Genomic DNA, 19,689 nt, shown 5'->3' on the forward strand with positions numbered 1-19,689 from the left:
AAAGACAGGGACCACCAGCTTGACTCACTACAAGGCCCTTCCGTTGCTCGTGGGATGCAAAAGAGCTTTTTTTACCCAAAGCGCCTCTTCCACCGAGGCCACGGAAGGGCCAGGCGTGGCTTGCGCTTCCTAGAGCAGAGAAATTGTCTCCGTTTGGGCAAAGAGCACCTGTTTTCTGCCTTTTCAGCTCCTTTCGCAGCTGCTCTTAGGCAGAAATCGAGGGCTCTCTCTAGCGAGTTTTCGTTTTCCTTTTGTTCCTGTTTTTTGCGCTTGTTAATTTATTGTTCCGTTCTGAGAGCTTCGTTGCCTGAAATCCCATACCGCCGGTGCTTCTTAATAGCACTTTTTACCTCCTCTGCTGCCCCCCCCAATACCTTTGGCTGGTTTATTTATTTATTTACCTCTCCTGCTCTTCCTCCCTCCTTCCTTTTCCTCCTCTTCCTCCTCCTCTTCTCCCCCCCCCCTCCACCTAGTCTGCTGATCTCCCATTACTTTCAGCCCCTCAGGTCACAACAGGAGGCCCTGTGCTCCCCACCCCCTTTTCCCAGTGACCCCCCCTTCTCAGTTATTATCAAGGCTCCTTAGCCATTTGCAAGGAACTCCAAAGCGAATCAATTATGCATCAAATAACTTTTTGATTTCTTACCTTGAGAGAGGAGCAGAGGAGGAGGAGGAAGAGAGATCGTCTTTATTTTTTTGCTCTTTTTGCTCTTATTTTGTTATTATTTTTATTATGGTTCCCCATGCTCCCCCCCCCTATGCACTTTTAAAGGTCTACCCCCTGGTGCTGGGATTACGATCCCATCAAACGCCTCCTCCTTAATTGGCAGGAGTTTGGGGAAGCAAAAGAAGAGGAATGAAGTGAAATAAAAGGGGATTAAAATTACTGGAGTCATTGCTTTTGTGTGCAACTCTGAGAAGCTGGGGGGGGGGCAGCGGGGGGAGACATAATCAGCACAGACTCCTTGGAAGTTGTTGTGGGGTGGCTGCACATGCAAGATCCTTTTAACCTCGTATAAAGATACTGGTGTCAAAGTCCCCATTTGCACTCTCAGGTGCAGGGCTGATGTTGGATGTGAACTTTACTCTTACCTCTTCTCCGCAGTCGAGAGTATGAGCACCTTCTGCAAAGTACCTTGCTAAGGACCCAGTCATTTTGCATACCCTCCAAAATTTCTCCCATGAAAATAGGGGCGTCCTATTCCATAATAATGGGACGCAGGTAGCGCTGTGGGTTAAACCACACCTAGGACTTGCCGATCAGAAGGTTGGTGGTTCGAATCCCCACCACGGGGTGAGCTCCCGTTGCTCAGTGGTCAGGGGTCCCATTGTTGTTTAGTCATTTAGTCGTGTCCGACTCTTCGTGACCCCCTGATTTCCTTAAGATTTCCTTAAGGATGGATAAGGCTGATTTCCTTAAGAATGGATAGGTTTGATCTTCTTGCAGTCCCTGACCATTAGGTCCAGTCGTGGCCGACTCTGGGGTTGCGGTGCTCATCTCGCTTTATTGGCCGAGGGAGCTGGCGTACAGCTTCCGGGTCATGTGGCCAGCATGACTAAGCCGCTTCTGGCGAACCAGAGCAGCGCACGGAAACGCCGTTTACCGCGTTTATCTATTTATCTACTTGCACTTTGATGTGCTTTCAAACTGCTAGGTTGGCAGGAGCAGGGACCGAGCAACGGGAGCTCACCCCGTCGCGGGGACTCGAACCACCGACCTTCTGATTGGCAAGCCCAAGAGGCTCAGTGGTTTAGACCACAGCGCCACCCGCCAACAAAGTTTGTTCTGGTATAAGCTTTTTGTGTGCATGCACACTTCTTCAGATACGCTGCAGCAGAAGTCACCAGACCCTTATATATAGTGAGAGGGTGGGGTGGGGTATTTCTCAGAAGGGTAGTAAGAGATGGGCCATTGGCTCAATGGGTATGGCAAACCTGTTGATGACTGTTAATGACTGCAATTAGTCCTACAGGAAAAAGCAAGGGAGAAGATCAGCAATGGAGGAGATCAAAAACTGAGGTTTGACTGTACAGGGCTGCCTTCAGATGCCTTCTAAAAGTCAGATAGTGTCACGACTCATGGACTAGCTGCCTGCTAAAATCAGAGACGTTGAGAACTTCTCCCAGTTCTTTGATTTAAATCAACAGAATACACAGAGAGACCATGGATGATGTTGCCCTCAGCCTCGAGGCATTGCTCAGAGTCCTCTCTCCACCCCCCTTGTAGCACTTCCTAGCTTCCAAACCCCTCCTGACTACCTACGGTGACCGGCAACTGAATCTTTCTGTCTCTGTGTGGCCTTCTGCTCTAAGGTACCAAGGGAACACCTGGTCATTGGAGAAGGAGGAGGTTCTGCCAGGCTTTCAAGTGATGTAGTGTCCACTGTCTGCTGTCCTGTTTCTCCCACATCTGAGTCCTGTCTCTGCTCAGGACCAGAGCATCTGCTAGCTTTCTCCTGTTCCTCACCCTCCATTATTTCCCAGCTCTTTGCTTCTTCTTTTTCTGGAGTGTGTCCTGTTTGCCACCACCACAAACCTGGGTCCATACTCATCATTGTCGGGTGTGCGTGCAGGAGCCAGGCCCTGTGACCAATAGGACTTTGCAGGACTGGGGCCTTCCTAAGTTTCTTCTGAAGAGGCAAGGCATGGCCTCACAGGTGACGCCGATTGGTAACTCACAGCACCAAGAGCTGGGAAGGGCAAGAGCTGGGAAGGGTTATAAGGTCAGCATTTCCCTTCAGCTCTTTGCCACAGCAACATGCTTCCTGCCTTGCTGCGTTTGGCTTCTTGCGTCCTGATCCTTGAACCTCGGCTTCTTGATCCATGGACCATTGACTTCTTGACTCCCTGCTTCTTGATCCTCAGACCCCTGACCGTGACTCCTTGCTTCCTGACCCTCGGAACCTTGGCTTCCTGAATCCTGGATTCTGGACCCCCGTTCCTGCTCCCACCCCACCATCCTGCCCCCAGTCCTAACGTCCCCTGCTGGGACTTCGATCTCCCATGAACCCGACCATGACAATCATCTGCCTCCTGCCCAGAAGCCTCTTGAGGTGGGATTCTCCACTACTCCTCCGCAACTGCCCAGTTCCCTGACAGATAGTTCATTATCTCCTTGACATCTGATGGGTGGGTTTCTACAGGGAGGGTGCCACTGCTGAGAACACCCTCTGCCTGCTTCCCTGTAACCTCACTTCTCTCAGTGAGGGAACTGCCAGAAGGCCCTTGGAGGTGGACTTCAGGGTCCGGGCTGGATGATGTGGGTGGAGACACTCATTCAGGGAGATAACTGTGTGTTATCTCTGTAGTGATTAGATGGCTGAGTGAGAACTGTAACACTCATGCAGTCCAGTAGCCTCTTTTAGTTTTTAGTTTGCAGTAGCTGTTAGAAAATAAAGAAGTTATGCTTCACAGCAATCTTCCGTGTTGTTCATACTCTCTGAGTTTGGTGCTCACAATGGACGGTTGTAGGTCCAGTGCGCTTAGACCTGCTTTCCAAGAGTGGAAGGTCTCTGGAAGTGCTCTTCAGTCGCCTAGCCCAGTCGGGGCAGAACCGGTTGAGCCCAGTCATTGGCGTTGGCTCAAAGGCATACTGACATCGCCCCCATTGGGAGCACTCCCGCCCTGGACAGCACGGACATATGCTCTGCCACTGGGTGGAAGCCTTGTTGCAACAACAAAGATCAGGCCCACAGGCTGCTGTTTCGCTCCTATATTATTGGCTGGTGTTATGTACTGAGTGCTCACTGGAAGGACAGATCGTGAAGCTGAGGCTCCAAGACTTTGGCCACCTCATGAGAAGAGAAGACTCCCTGGAAAAGACCCTGATGTTGGGAAAGATGGAGGGCACAAGGAGAAGGGGACGACAGAGGACAAGATGGTGGGACAGTGTTCTCAAAGCTACCAGCATGAGTCTGACCAAACTGCGGGAGGCAGTGGAAGACAGGAGAGCCTGGCGTGCTCTGTTCCAGGGGGTCACGAAGAGTCGGACACAACTAAATGACTAAACAACAACAACAACAATGTATTGAGTTGAATAGGATCCAAATTGCAGCAGTCTGAATGGTGCTAGAACAATAGGATCCAGAATGCAGCAGTCTGTTTGGTCCACAGGAGCCACCCAATCCAACTCCAGGTGGAAGTGAATCCGCAACCTGATTGGCCTACAGGAGAATCCCGGAATTAGCCAATCGTGGGGTCCATTATGTAAATAATGTATATAAAGCAGACATTTCGGGGGAACTTCCATTCCTCCTCACCACAATGAGATGAATATAGAGCATGAAATCCACACTCAACTCCGAGTATATTTCAGCTGGTGTCTTTGTTTGGCCATCCAAGGGAGCCTGGAAGATTTTCCTATAACGAAGGTTGGCACCATAGCTGTCAACTTACAGATTTGAAAATAAGGGACCAGTAGCCTCGAAAATAAGGGATCAGCAGCCAAAATAAGGGATTTTCCAAGCACAGGTATGTTCAGCTTCTGAGCCCCTCCTACCCAAGGGCAGAAAACACAACCAGCAGCCAAACGATGCCTCAAACATTGGTTCCCACAGCGCAGCAACCCGGCAAAGGGGATGCAGCAAGGAAAACCACAGTCACCTCTCCGCTGGGAAGCGCTGAGCAAAGGCAAGTCCCCAGGCAACGCGGCCGATTTGATCGGCCCAAGGCATGCAAGCTCCACCCCCCAGTCGTTCTTAGACTCCTTATTGGGTGAGCAACGCAGCCAAGCAACACAGTTGGAGCCTCCCTCCTCCCTGGCCGGCAGGGAGGGAGGGAGAGGAGCTGCTTCCTTTGAAACCCGGGAAATTTAAGGGACATCATCAATAAGGGACAGCAGTGAGAAACGACGCTGGGATAAGGGACGGTTGACAGCTATGGTCGGCACCAACACTTTGAATTGTGCTCCGACATTCAGCTTCCTTGGACGTCCACAACTTCTTGTGTTAGGAGAGAGGGAGAACTTATCTCTGTCCACTTCCTCCATGCCAGCTTCTACCACGCCACCTTTTGCTTGCCTTTTCTCCGAACCCACAAGTCCCAAATACCAGCAACCTTTCCCGTGTGCTTTTTTTTTCTGCAAAAAAAGGTGTGTGTGGGGGGGAGGGACTCACCAAAAAGTTTGTTTGTTTGTTTGTTTGTTACAAACCCAGTTGCAACGCCACGCATCCCGGGCAGTGGTTAAATGCAGGGCTGCAATACGTTCGGGTTTCTCTGAACACATCTGGGAATTGGGCTGCAAAATGGCTGCAAAAAAAAAAAATGGCTGCAAAAAATGGCTGCAAAATGGCATCTAGACAGATTTTTGTTGAATCAGCAAAATGTCTTTGGAAGCCCAGACCTACTGCAAGGGGGGGTGGAGCTTTAAAAATCCAAGGAAAGCCCAAAAATGATGATCTGGATTAGAAATGGCCACATTATTGATATAGGTAGGTTTTTGGCTCAGGCATTGGGTGTATATCCATTCCTCTCCACCCCCCCGGACAAAGAAATCTGGTTACCATATTTTTCCGTGTATAAGATGCTCCCATGTATAAGATGACCCCTATGAGATGGTTGGGCAGTGTTCTTTAAGAGAACAGCATGAGTTTGACCAAACTGCGGGAGGAAGTAGGGCTGCCATATGTCCGGGTTTCTCTGAACACATCCAGGAATTGGGCTGAAAAATGGCATCTGGACAGATTTTTGCTGAATCGGCAAAATGTCTTTGGAAACCCAGGCCTACAGCAAGGGGGCGGGCTTTAATAATCCAAGAAAAGCCCCAAAATGATGATCTGGATTAGAAATGGCCACAGCTTTATTGATATAGGTAGGTTTGGGGCTCAGGCATTGGGTGTATATCCGTTCCTCCCCCCACACAAAGAAAATTGATTGCCGTATTTTTCCGTGTATAAGATGCCCCCATATATAACACGCCCCTATTTTTTGACCCCAAAAATAGGAAATAAATATTTCAAACATTCTGTGTATATGACGACCCCCCATTTTAAATTTTTAAAAATTGGGGGGGGGGGGATATAGTCTTATACAAACCTAGACAGCATCTTAAAAAGCAGAGCCATCACCTTGCCGACAAAGGTCCATAAAGCTAAAGCTGTGGTATTCCCAGCAGTGATGTATGGAAGTGAGAGCTGGACCATAAAGAAGGCTGATCGCCGAAGAATGGATGCTTTTGAATTCTGGTGCTGGAGGAGACTCTTGAGAGTCCCATGGACTGCAAGAAGATCAAACCGATCCATTCTGAAGGAAATCAGCCCTGAGTGCTCACTGGAAGGACAGATCCTGAAGCTGAGGCTCCAAGACTTTGGCCACCTCATGAGAAGAGAAGACTCCCTGGAAAAGACCCTGATGTTGGGAAAGATGGAGGGCATAAGGAGAAGGGGACGGCAGAGGACGAGATGGTGGGACAGTGTTCTCGAAGCTACCAGCATGAGTTTGACCAAACTGGGGGAGGCAGTGGAAGACAGGAGTGCCTGGCATGCTCTGGTCCAGGGGGTCATGAAGAGCCGGACACGACTAAACGACTAAACAACAAATAGTATTATACACGGAAAAATACAAGTACAGTGGTACCTCGGGTTAAGTACTTAATTTATTCCGGAGGTCCGTACTTAACCTGAAACTGTTCTTAACCTGAAGCACCACTTTAGCTAATGGGGCCTCCTGCTGCCACCGCGCCGCCAGAGCACGATTTCTGTTCTCATCCTGAAGCAAAATTCTTAACCTGAAGCACTATTTCTGGGTTAGTGGAGTCTGTAAGCTGAAGCGTATGTAACCCGAGGTACCACTGTATGTAATTTTAAAAAGGTACGGGAACTCAGTTCCTCGCAGTTCCTGCTCAAAAAACCCTCTGCTTTCCTTGGTGGGGGAGTTACGCCACCCCTTTGGTCATTCCGGCCGGCCTTTCCTGACCCTTCTGCAACTCTGACAGCAGCAAGGGCTTTGTAGCTGAGACGATGGCTGCCCAGCACCCAACCCATAGCCGAGCTGGCAGACTTCCCTGGGGCCTGGATGCAGATGCGTCCCGACAGCCGGCTGAAGATGCTGAGGTCCGTAAATGCCACTCCATGTGATCTCCCGAGACGCAGCACCCTGCCATCTCTGCCAGGGGTGCTCCCGTCGCCTTGATTTCTCCTGGATTGACACAGGGCTGCAAAAGGCAAATGGTTTTTGAAGGTGGCGAAGGAAGGGGAAGGCTGGTGCTCTTGAAATGGGGAGGGGACTCAGCTTGTGGGACGACACAAGTCTGCCTCGAAGGAAACTCAGTGGAAGTGATGGGGAGACGGAGACAGGGGGGGGGGCAGTCATCACATTTGCTCTTGGGTTCATTTGCTTCTGCTGGTGACTCTTCCACAAGGCGCTGCTCTGGAAAAAGGCTTCATTCAGCCCAGAGTTCCTGCAGGGAGGAAGAGATGGGGGGATTTCATTTGTTAAAGCGGCTAACAGATTGAGGTTGAATCCTGACAAGACAGAAGTACTGTTCTTGGGGGACAGGGGGCGGGCAGGTATGGGGACTCCCTGGTCCTGAATGGGGCAACTGTGCCCCTGAAGGACCAGGTGTGCAGCTTGGGAGTCATTCTGGACTCACAGCTGTCCATGGAGGCGCAGGTTAATTCTGTGTCCAAGGCAGCTGTTTACCAGCTCCATCTGGTATGCAGGATGAGACCCTCCCTGCCAGCAAACTGTCTTGCCAGAGTGGTGCATGCTCTGGTTATTTCTCGCTTGGACTATTGCAATGCGCTCAACGTGGGGCTACCTTTGAAGGTGACACGGAAACTACAACTAATCCAGAATGCGGCAGCTAGACTGGGGAGACTGGGAGCGGCTGCTGGGACCATATAACACCTGAGAGTTCTGCATTGGCTCCCAGTATGGTTCCAAGCACAATTCAAGGTGTTGGTGCTGACCTTGAAAGCCCTAAACAGCCTCGGTCCAGTATACCTGAAGGAGCGTCTCCACTCCCAATGCTCAGCCCGGACACTGAGATCCAGCGCTGAGGGCCTTCTGGCGGTTCCCCTGCTGCGAGAAGCCAAGTTACAGGGAACCAGGCAGAGGGCCTTTTGGGAGGTGGTCCCCCTCCCCCCCCCCGTGGAACGCCCTCCCATCAGATGTCAAGGAAATAAACAACTATCTGACTTTTAGAAGACATCTGAAGGCAGCCCTGTTCAGGGAAGCTTTTAATGTTTAATAGATTATTGTATTTAAATACTCTGTTGGAAGCTGCCCAGAGTGGCTGGGAAAACCCAGCCAGATGGGCGGGGTATAAATAATAAATTGTGATGATGATGATGATGATGATGATGATGATGCAGTTCAGAGACTCTCCGCCTTTTTGTACGCTTCGACCAGAGCTCCTTACAAAAAGAGTGCAAGAGGCAAATTGTACGGGATCAAAAGGAACAAACAAAAGCAAGAAAGTTAATTGAACAAGCGCAAACTTCTTCTAATATACATATATCCAATGTAATTTTGCCTAATATACGCAGTTTTGAAAGCAATTTCTACTATTTAAAAAAATTAAATTCTTTCAACATATAGCAATATCATACGGACATTTATTTGCGTAGCCAAAGCCATTAACAAAACCAAAATGCATAAAAGAGAATAAAACAAATTACACAGTTGAAATAATGACTAAAACCAGGCATTCTGTCAGATAAGAGTTTGCTCCCCGGGATAATTTCATTTATCATTACAATAATTGTTTCTCCTTAAAATTGCTGCTCTGAAGGCAAAACAGGTCACTTTTTCACAGGTGGAGGAAGATGTATCTTCTAAAATAAGTTAATCGGATGGTCAGTTGAGTCGGTGTTTAGGCAATACATGCAACATATCAATCAAATAATATAAGTTCTTAGGATGGTAAGAGTGCCACAAACAAGGGGATGTCAAGAGGTAAAAGTCAAGTTAAACAGCTTATGCTATAACTGATGAGTGAAAAACTAGTTTTGGGTTTGTTTTCTAAAAAAAAATCATCTTATAGTGCAACAACACTATTACAAAACAAACTAACTAACAAAAACAAACCGGATTTAGAGTAGCGGCAAATTACGGTGCAACCCCAGTCAAGCATTTAGGGAGAATATGCAAAACTTTCATGTCAAAGTCATTGAGATTGCGTACGTAACTTGCTAAAATATTTACTGCATAACAGACTTCCTTTTGCAAGCTTATAAAATGTTTGATCGACATGCAAGAAAACACACCTTTTCAGAGACTTTTTAACACTTGCAGCTTTTGGTATTTCCCTAGAATTAAATGAACGTACAAATTTGTCAAAGTTAGCTGCCCTTTCTTTTTCAAATGCAAGGCATACAAATTCGCTAAACAATTAAAAATAATAATACAGCTCCAGGGAGGGGAATCAGTGCACCCACTTGCCCCCCTCTGGCAACAAGGTTGAGTCTCATGTTGAGAAATCAGGAGAAGAGGCAACTTTTTCTTCTTTGGCGATCCCTTGTAACCAAGTAAGATTGTCTTCCATAAACACGGTTTTAAAAGTGAGTCCTTAAGTAACTGTGGAGTCCAATTCTGGATCCACACGTCCTTCCACAGTGGGGACATTGGTTTCCGGATAGGAGTTGATCACGGTGAGGGTTTGCCAATCATGCCTTCCTCTTAGCGCGTTTCTCCCTTGCGTCCTGAGTTCGAGTGTCTTCAAAGCCCATGACACCTTTGGTAAAGGCTGTTCTCCAATTGGAGCGCTCGCAGGCCAGTGTTTCCCAGTTGTCAGCGTTTATACTATATTTTTAAAGATTTGCCTTGCGAGAGTCTTTGAACCTCTTTTGTTGACCACCAGCATTACGCTTTCCATTTTTAAGTTCGGAATAGAGTACAGTGGTACCTCAAGTTAAGAATTTAATTTGTTCTGGAGGTCTGTTCTTAACCTGAAACTGTTCTTAACCTGAGGTACCACTTTAGCTAATGGGGCCTCCCGATGCCGCTGTGCGATTTCTGTTCTCATCCTGAAACAAAGTTCTTAACCCGAGGTACTATTTCTGGGTTAGTGGAGTCTGTAACCTGAAGCGTCTGTAACCTGAGGTACCACTGTAGTTGATTTGGAAGACAATAATCAGGCATCTGCACAACATGACCAGTCCAACGAAGTTGATGTTGAAGAATCTTTGCTTCAACACTGGTGACCTTTGCTTCTTCCAGTACACTGGTATTAGTTCACCTGTCTTCCCAAGTGATTTGTAAAATTTTTCGGAGACACCGTTGATGGAATTTTTCGAGAAGTTTGAGATGGCGTTTGTAAGCTGCTCATGTTTCACAAGCAGACAGTAAAGTTGGTAGTACAATAGCTTTGTAAACAATAGCATTTTGGTTTCCCTGGTCAGAAACTCTGCACTACAATCCGGAGGCGACTAACACCAATAAGGGCAATAAGAAATAATCCTACCTAAAATTCGTTTGCACATGGCTGTCTCTTTTTAGAATTAATCTGATATGATCTACTTTGGTTTAAAAATCTAAAGTAGACAAGCATCCTCCAAGAGCCAACTCCATGGGTTGGTGGCTAGAGTGTTGGACTAGGGTCTGGGAGACCAGGGTTCAAGGCCTCACTTGGACACTGAGTGACCTTAGGTAAGTCTCCATCTCTCAGCCTAACCTGCCTTACAGGGTTGCTGTGATGATCAAATGGAGAGGGGGAGAACCATGGATGGCACCTTGAGCTCATTGAAGGAAAGCTGGGATATAAGTGTAATAATATAAACAAATAATAATAATAATATCATAATAAATTTTATTTATACTCCACCCTCCACAGCCAAGACTGGGCTCAGGGCTGCTAACACCAAATATAAAACAAGTTGATTGAAATACAACTTAAAAACAAGATTAAAATACAACATTAAAATGCAGCCTCATTTCAGCAGAAACTCAAAAACTTTTTGGAGGATGAAAACATCAAGTCTTCACCAAGGCTAAACTATTCAGACTGGTCTAAAAAAGCCAGGGAAGTCCCCAAGTAGGAGTCACAGAAGGAGAAAGGTAAAAGGAAAGAGGGGAAGGGGATCAAGTTGATTCCAAGCCAAAGTCCAGGCGGAACAACTCTGTCTTACAGGTCCTGCGGAAAGAAATCAGATCCTGCAGGGCCCTGGTCTCATGAGACAGAGCGTTCCACCAGGCCGGAGCCAGTGTTGAAAAGGCCCTGGCTCTGGTTGAGGCTAATCTGACTTCCTTAGGGCCCAGGACCACTAGGGTGTTGCTATTTATGGACCTTAAGGTCCTCCGTGGGGCATACCGAGAGAGGCGGTCCCGTAGGTATTCAAGTATTTAAGATCACTCCAGATCTTCAGAAGATGCAAAAGCCTTCCCTCTTTCAGGTCCATCTCATTTCCATTGACCTCTGTTGAGTCAACGTCCAGGTTGGAGAGTCCACTGTGGTTTTGACACATGGATGCTGTCATCTTCATGGGAGGAAGAAGCCCATTCTGAATTGAAAATGCTGCCTAGATCTTTTCCTGCACCATTCACAAGCCACAGGAGCAATGGGGACAAGAATCCTGATGAGAGTCAGGAGACCCCATGTTGTCTCCAGTTTTTTCTTTCACTCTGCCATCACCCAACTTGTATATTCCTGGCCTTTCCTGGCCTTATGTCTCTTGTGGAGCAAAAGGGCATGTCAAACCTCTTTCGCTGCTCTGTGGAAAGTACCTTGGGATTCAAAGAAGTCAATGTGCTTCTCCTATCAGAAGGCTGGCTTTACCTCAAGTGCTTTCTTCCATTGGGTTTTGGCTTTGTGTGTGGCCATGTCTTTACTAAAAGTGAATTAGTGTGATGTTCAGTTTTAAGCCTTTGGGGACGTGATCAATGATGCCTCCTCCCTGTCCTTGGTTTTGTGACCATTGGTATCATGGAACTGTAGAGTTGAAAGAGACTGATCTAGTCCAACTTCCCTGTCCTGCTGGAATCCCCAACAGATGACCACCCAACAGATGACCACCTCTGTTTAAAAATCTCCAATGAAGGAGAGTCCACCACCTTCTCAGGCCATCCATTCCACTGTGGAACAGCTCTTACCTTCAGAAAGTTCTTCCTAATGTTGAGTTGGAATCTCCTTTCTTCTCACTTGAATCCATTGGTTCACACGCCTCTGGAGAACCAGAAAACAAGCTTCCTCCATCTTCCATGGGACAGGCCTTCAGATATTTGAAGGCGGCTCTCATATCACCTCACCGTCATCTCTCCTGAACATACCCAACTCCCTAAAGTTTTCTATGTTTCCAAGATGCAATGACAAACTCTTGGGTTTTGTTCTCCTCGCCCTTTAAATTTTGAAGGGAAGAAAAGGGAGGAATGGGGGTGGGGGAATATGAGCTTTTGCCAAGTTATCAGATCTAACAATCCACAAGCCATGCCTGCTTCTCCGGCAGATGGTAACAGAGATGACTGCTTAGCACTGCATGTTTGACATCTCCCAGAAATAGCAAGCCATGCTAAAGTGGTAGGCCTGTAGCCACTATCAGCTGCTACGGGGGCCTCGGCTGAAAGTGGAAGTCACATGCCTGGTTTCGCACCTCCCTGATGCGAAAACGCTCTCGGGGGTGACTCACGGTACATCTGCTTGCCTCCGACTCCCCCCTCCTTCCTTCCTTCCTCCCACCCACCCCCCAATCCCCCTTCAGCCCATGGTGGCGGTTGGCTGGTTGTGCTCTTCCTCTCTTGTCACCAGCTTGTGTGACAGGTGAAGTGACACAGAGTCGGCAGAGTTGCTAAGGAGGTTGCTCCGGGCTTTTCCCACATGGGGAGGTGAGGTCGCTCCAGCAGGAGGAGAGCAAATTGGAAAAAAAACTCACGTTCTAACATCTGTTCGCTTCTTTACTTTTTTTGTTCAGAGCAGAAGAACAAAAAGGTTAGGGGGGTGGGAGAAGAAGAGAAAGGACAGTGGCTGTCTGACCGCATGAGCGAGGATTTCTGGGTAAGTTTGCACCGATTCAGAAGAGGCCACCTCTGCATCATTCATTCCTTCAGCCAAGGTCCTACTTCGTTTGAATGGTGAGGCCTCCAGTTGTGGTCATTCTGGGGACAACTGCAAGAGGTGGGTGCATAAATGGCTGCTCAGATGTCCAGCTTGGGTTTTTGATGCGCTTCATCTCCACCACAAGGTGGGCAAACGTTCTGGCTTCACTCCAAGATCTTACTTGGCTGCCATAATGTCCCAGTGGCCAAGGGCTTAAGTTCTCTAAGGAGGCTTGAAAAGACACATGTCATACACACATCGTAGCCAATGAAAGGTAGATTCCACAGCCATTGTTTGATGGAAGGCCACTCCTTTCAGGAGGGCAAACTATGAATTCTCCTTCTCATTCTGTATTCTGAAGTTCTTGGGTCTCCACACCATCGGCCAGAGACTTTTCTGTCAAATATTTCTGTATTTCTCACACAACTCAAGAAGTGGTGGATTCCTCCTGGAGTGAGACCTTAAGCTCTCTATCCATAGAATGGATTCAAGTCCATTTCTGCCCTAGCTTCCTGATATTTTGAAGGCTCTGTTTTATGGCTGACCAGTAGCTGCATTTGGTAACGTTCAGGAGGTGACATGATGCCTTCAGAATAAAGCTGGAAATATCAGCTGCAGCTCCTGAAAGAAGTAGATGTAGAATCTGCATTGAGAAAGGAGTGGACCTTTCCTGATGAATGGATGAAGTGAATTGCCCACAGATGCAAACATCTGTGCTGTGACTTCCATGTTCTTCTTAATACCCTGCTTTGCCTTTAGCTGAGGTCATCCTAGGTCCCTTCCAACAAGACAAGAAGGACTGGGAAGCAAGAAGCAGATGGGAGGCACCATACTGACAAATATACTGGGGGGAAAATAATTATTTTATTTACTGGAGAATAATTTGTACTTTTATTTCTTCCTTACCTTTCAACTCGTCTCCTCCTCCCATCATTCCAAATCCAGCATCCAATGTGGAGAAAGAAGGAAAGAAACAAAATCAACTTCAGAAAAAATTAATGGAACTTCTTGTCCTAGATAATTACAATTGCCTATCTCTACCTCCTAGGTTGTTCATTGGGTGAACAAGATGCACCCCAACCCATTTTCGAGTTGCAATGGTGCACCAGACTCCCGTTTTCCATCACCTTTGCCGTATGGAAAGCTGGCAAAACCCTTTCAGTGGTCTCCATCTGCAACCTGGTAATATTGAGATTCGCTTTTTGTTGGACCGTCTTTAAGAATCTAAGGGCAGCCCTTCTAGATGTCCGTCTGCTTCAAAGAGTGGTCATGCAGATGTCTTGATGAATGTTTGGATGCTGTACCCAGAGCAGAATTGAGTACTTTCTGTCAGGACACCACATTACTTGGGATGTATTTCTTGGTAATGAGGAATATTGCATGATGAGAAAAACTCGAGAACCTTTGAGACACTCTTGCGGCTTAGCAACAAAAGTTTCATCAAGGAACATCCTCAACTAGGGATCTCCAGAAGGATATCCGGGTAGGCTCTTCTGATGAGAGCACAAAATACAACAGTGGCTAAGAGGCTTCAAAAGCTTATTGGTTTTCTTCCATTTTCAGCTTGAAACCAGAGATGATCCACCATATTCCATCTACAGGGCAGCCAACATGGTGCCCCTCAAAGGTAGTTGGACAATATTTCTCATCACTTTCTTGACCAATGTGCCTGATGAGAGCTGGAGTCGCACAACATCTGGAGGACATCACTTTAGATATCCCTGATGGAATCCAGTGCTGTCTATTCTGGCAGTACCGTAAGTCTCCAACATCTCAGATAGAGGTTTTGGCAACTCACCAAACATTCCTGAACAAACTTAGCAGTCAAGGAATAAGAGAGGTCCTCTTGTGGCTCAGGAACTGGTTAATTTGCAGGAAGCAAAGAGATTAAATGGACAGTTATTCAAATGGGAAAGTGTAGAAAGCAGAGTCTCCCAAGGATTCATATTGGGAACTGTGTTTTTTTGACTTATTCATAAATGATCTAGAGTGAGCAGTGAGGTCACAAAGTTTGCTGATGACACCAAATTGTCCAAGGTTGTTAAAACAAAAATAATATTTTGTCCAATTTGGGGCATGAACCCATAACCTTGATATTTAGAGTCTCATGCTCTACTGACTGAGCTACTTGAAAAATAATAATCTGAATTTCACACATGCACTCTTGGGGTCTGAACTGAAGGTGCCTGACCAGGAACGAGAACATAGTAGATAGCTCAATGAAACATTGACTCAGTGTGCAGCAGCTGTGAAAAAAGGCTAGGGATCATTCAAAAGGGAATTGAGAATAAAATGTCAATGCAAGGGACTGAACCTGGAACTTTAATGCAAAGCAAGGGCTCTGCCACCGAGCTATATCCTACCCATGTATTTTAGGGGACTAAAACATCTTAAAGAGCAGAGACATCACCTTGCCAACAAAGGTCCGTATTGTTAAAGCTATGGTTTTCCCAGTAGTGATGTATTGAAGTGAGAGCTGGACCATAAATAAGGCTGATCACCGAAGAATAGATACTTTTGAATTATGGTGCTGGAGGAGACTCTTGAGAGTCCCATGGACTGCAAGAAGATCAAACCTCTCCATTCTGAAGGAAATCAGCCCTGAGTGCTCACCGGAAGGACAGATCCTGAAGCTGAGGCTCCAATCCTTTGGCCACCTCATGAGAAAAGAAGACTCCTTGGAAAAGACCCTGATGTTGGGAAAGATGGAGGGCACAAGGAGAAGGGGACGATGGAGGACGAGATGGTGGGACAGTGTTCTTGAAGCTCCCAGCATGAGTTTGACCAAACTGCGGGAGGCAGTGGAAGACAGGAGTGCCTGGCGTGCTCTGGTCCAGGGGGTCACGAAGAGTCAGACAACTACTAAACGACTAAACAACAACAACAACAAAACATATCTGTCCAACAATGGCCACATAGAAATCACGTGAGCTGCCACTTCCCATCACGAATCTACATTGTCCTCGAGAACACCCAGAGGGCAGAAGAGGAATCCTGCAGAGATTTGGATAATCTTTCAGGAAAATCATATCTATTGATGAACCAAAAGTGCAGTGCTCTGCATGCCTGTCTATCAGCTGGAGTGATTCATCTGGCCCTCTCGATAGAACGGTCCCATTCGCCCTGATTTACAACAAGAGAGCCACAGACATCCATTTCGTAAATCTGCTGTGGATTCAGTCAGTCAGCAAATTTCTTCCCTGGTGGGGATGACAGCTTTGTTACAGTTTGGACAGGGTCCCTGAGCAAAGGCCTTGACTCAGAAGGCTCTTGAAGGATAAGGCGGATTTCCATAGAAATTTGGGCACCTGGAAACAGTTGGGAATCTAGGTGGTGTATTTCCTGACAACAGATTGAAATTCCACGTTCCCCAAAATTGGCTTGGAGGGATCCGGGGGAACCCCCAGAACAGGGCACCATAGGGGCAGAGGGCGGGGGGGAACCACTGTGTTAGGCAAACTGCATACAAATTAAAAATTATCCAGTAGCTCCTTAGAGAACAGCTAAGTTTGTTCTGGGTATAAGCTTCCGTGTCCATGCACACTTCTTCAGATGAACACAAAAGCTGATGGGTTTTCTTGAGAACTTCTAATAATAATAATAATCTGAAAATAATAATAATCTGAAAAGTGATGTGGAAAAGTAGAGACTTGAATTGCAGATTAGAAAGATGAGGAATTGAGACATCTGAAGGCAGCCCTGTATCGGGAGGTTTTTAACGCTTTATGTTTTATGTTTTTAGATTTACTGTAAGCTGCCCAGAGTGAATGGGGAAACCCAGCCAGGTGGAGTATAAATAATAGAATTATTATTATTACTATTATTATTATTATTATTATTATTATTATTATTGACAACCTCGTGACAGATTCACAATCCCTGGACCTGTTCTGAGAAACATATAGGGACAAGTGGATCCCCATTGGGCCCCCATTTCCACAGAAATGTTTAGGCTGCTTAATAATAATAATAATAATAATAATAATAATAATAATAATTTGTATTTATACCCCGCCCTCCCCAGCCAAGGCCGGGCTCAGGGTGGCTAACAAGCAATAATAAAAACAAGTTTAGCCTATTGTTTAGGAATTTATCTCGATTTAAAAGGATTTCTAAGCTGCCAGATATTCGAAAACCTCTGGCAGTACAATGTTAAACAATAAAACAGCGTCATCAGTACAGAAATCCAGTAATAACAGGCTTAGGGGTCAGGGAGATCCGGGGCCAAAAGTGACACCTTTACAAGATGTCTGAGGCGACTGATGGGTGATGCATCCCACAGGGCTGCTGCAATGGCAGAAAATGCCTGTTTTTGAGTCACTACCTCCTTAATTAGACTCTCAAGGAAATAGGTCTCGGAGGCTGGGTCATCCACTGGGGCCAGAAGGGTTTTTTTGTTGAGGGTCCGGGTGCTGTCTCTGTCCCACCCCACTTTCCCCACCAACGAGCTCTCAAATGGCTGCCTTGAAATACGGGCAGCCTGGGCAGCCACTGCACGAATTCCCCTGTCTCTCTTTAATTGGAGCTTTAATCTCCCTCCTGATATAATAATAATGCAATTGGTACCACCAGGCAGTTTTCGAACAGTTAACTACCCATGCCGTCCACAGCCCATTAGCCACACAGATTCTGCCAAGTGCTCACATTAGTTCCATCCAGAGGAGTTTTCAGAGCTGTTGGGGAGTGAGCAGGCTGCGCGGGGATTTTCTGTGTTGGTTAAGCAAGATTCCAGAGCGGGCTATATCTGGACCCGTCATACAGTTGTCGTCAGGAGGGCGGCCTCTTCACGCTCTCCCTGTTTGATCCTCCATCGTGGCTTTTTCATGGCCTGGGACTGTGTTGCAACTGCAAAAGGCACTCCAGCCATGCATATTTCCCATGTTGCAGGGTCATCGAATTATCGAATCTTCACATTGTAGAGTTGGAAGGAACCCTGACGATCATCTAGTTGTTGTAAACAAAATCTGCCCTTTTCCCCTTATGGGGTATCCAAGAGCCTGTATAGGGTCCTTACGTGGGTTCCCTATTGATAGGAGAAAATAACAGAGGCCAACCAGAGAATATTGAGAAGCAAAGCAGCTAGTAAGCCTGATCTTTATTGATCTGTTGCAACAGGGTGCTCTCCTCACATGCAGGAAAGGAGGAGGCACCCAGAACAAAGGTGTGTCTGCCCTTATATAGACATTTTAGATTCCCTGCCCTGGAGCTCCAGACCACCCCTCTATGCATCATACATACATCACAGAAGGGGTGTAACCCAAGACCACCCCCCACAAACATCATACCTACATCACAGAAAAGGTGGTCTACAACAGAAATTTGAATGTCATTTTTTCCCCTGTTTGCCAGGTTATCTGATAATGCCTTATCTGATTGCCTTTCCTGGTAGTCTGGCCATTCCTTTGAAATGGTGATTTCCCAATTCCTGAGACAATGGGAAGGCTCCCTCACCCCCTCCCTCCTTTCAGAGAAAACATTTGGTCAGTTTGGGAGTCAAAATGGTTTCAGGTCGGTCTTCCTGTGCTGATCTATGTATGTGCTTGGTTGGAGCATTTATGAACATTTATTATATATAAAAGACCTTAAATTTTATTATTACATATGGAGCAGAAAGGTCTATCGGTAGCTACTAGCAATAATAATAATAATAATAATAATAATAATAATAATAATAATAATAATAATTTATTACTTGTACCCCACCCATCTGGCCGGGCCTCCCTAGCCACTTTGGGCAGCTTCCAACAGAATAGTAAGAACACAATAAAACATCCAGCATTAAAAATTTCCCTAAACAGGGCTGCCTTCAGATGTCTTCTAAAAGTGGTCACCTGAGGAGGAGGAGGAGGGGGAAGCCGCCACGACGACGGAGGCGACACTTGCCAGCTGAGGGAGTTTGTGAGAAGCCGACGGAGCTGACCTTCGCCATGCCTGGCCCCAATCCCAGCACCACCAACATGGCCGCCTCCAGCCGCTCGCCCAGCAAAGCCGTCGCCTCGCAGGCCAAAAGGATCCACCGTCAGGCAGAGGAAAAGTGCTAGCTGTGGAACAAGGAATGCAAGCCATACAAGTTCTGCAGGCACTGGAGGGATGTGGAGATTTTATACAGAGGATTTCCCTGGCCTCAAAGCTGGTCCTGTTCCAGTTCTCGTTATGAGTCTCCTCTTTATTGCATCTGTATTCATGTTGCACATCTGGGGCAAATGCACTCCATCATAGACTTCGCTATATCCCACCTGCCAACTTGAAAACTACGATTTGGACCAAAAGTATGGTAGCTTTCAGAGTTTAATTGGAGTAAAGTCATTTGAGCTGTTTCTCTACACAAAACTCTTGATTTTTTCCTTAATTGGTTTTTCTGTTGTAAGGTAAAGGGACCCCTGACCATTAGGTCCAGTCGTGGCCGACTCTGGGGTTGCGGCGCTCATCTCGCTTTACTGGCCAAGGGAGCTGGCATACAGCTTCCGGGTCATGTGGCCAGCATGACTAAGCCGCTTCTGGCGAACCAGAGCAGCACACGGAAACGCCGTTTACCTTCCCGCCGGAGCGGTACCTATTTATCTACTTGCGCTTCATGCTTTCGAACTGCTAGGTTGGCAGGAGCAGGGACCGAGCAACGGGAGCTCACCCCGTCGCGGGGATTCGAACCGCCAACCTTCTTATCGGCAAGTCCTAGGCTCTGTGGTCTACCCCACAGCATCACCCTCGTCCCATTTGCTGTT

General features: G+C 46.9%; 1 pseudogene; it reads left to right on the top strand.

The window, feature by feature from the left end:
* Nucleotides 1-18,894: 18,894 nt before the first annotated feature.
* On the top strand, nt 18,895-19,280 carry LOC114601249 (protein transport protein Sec61 subunit beta pseudogene; annotated as a pseudogene).
* Nucleotides 19,281-19,689: the final 409 nt, after the last annotated feature.

This window comes from Podarcis muralis, chromosome 8, assembly GCF_964188315.1.
Source record: "Podarcis muralis chromosome 8, rPodMur119.hap1.1, whole genome shotgun sequence".
In the NCBI taxonomy this organism is placed as follows: Eukaryota; Metazoa; Chordata; class Lepidosauria; order Squamata; family Lacertidae; genus Podarcis; species Podarcis muralis.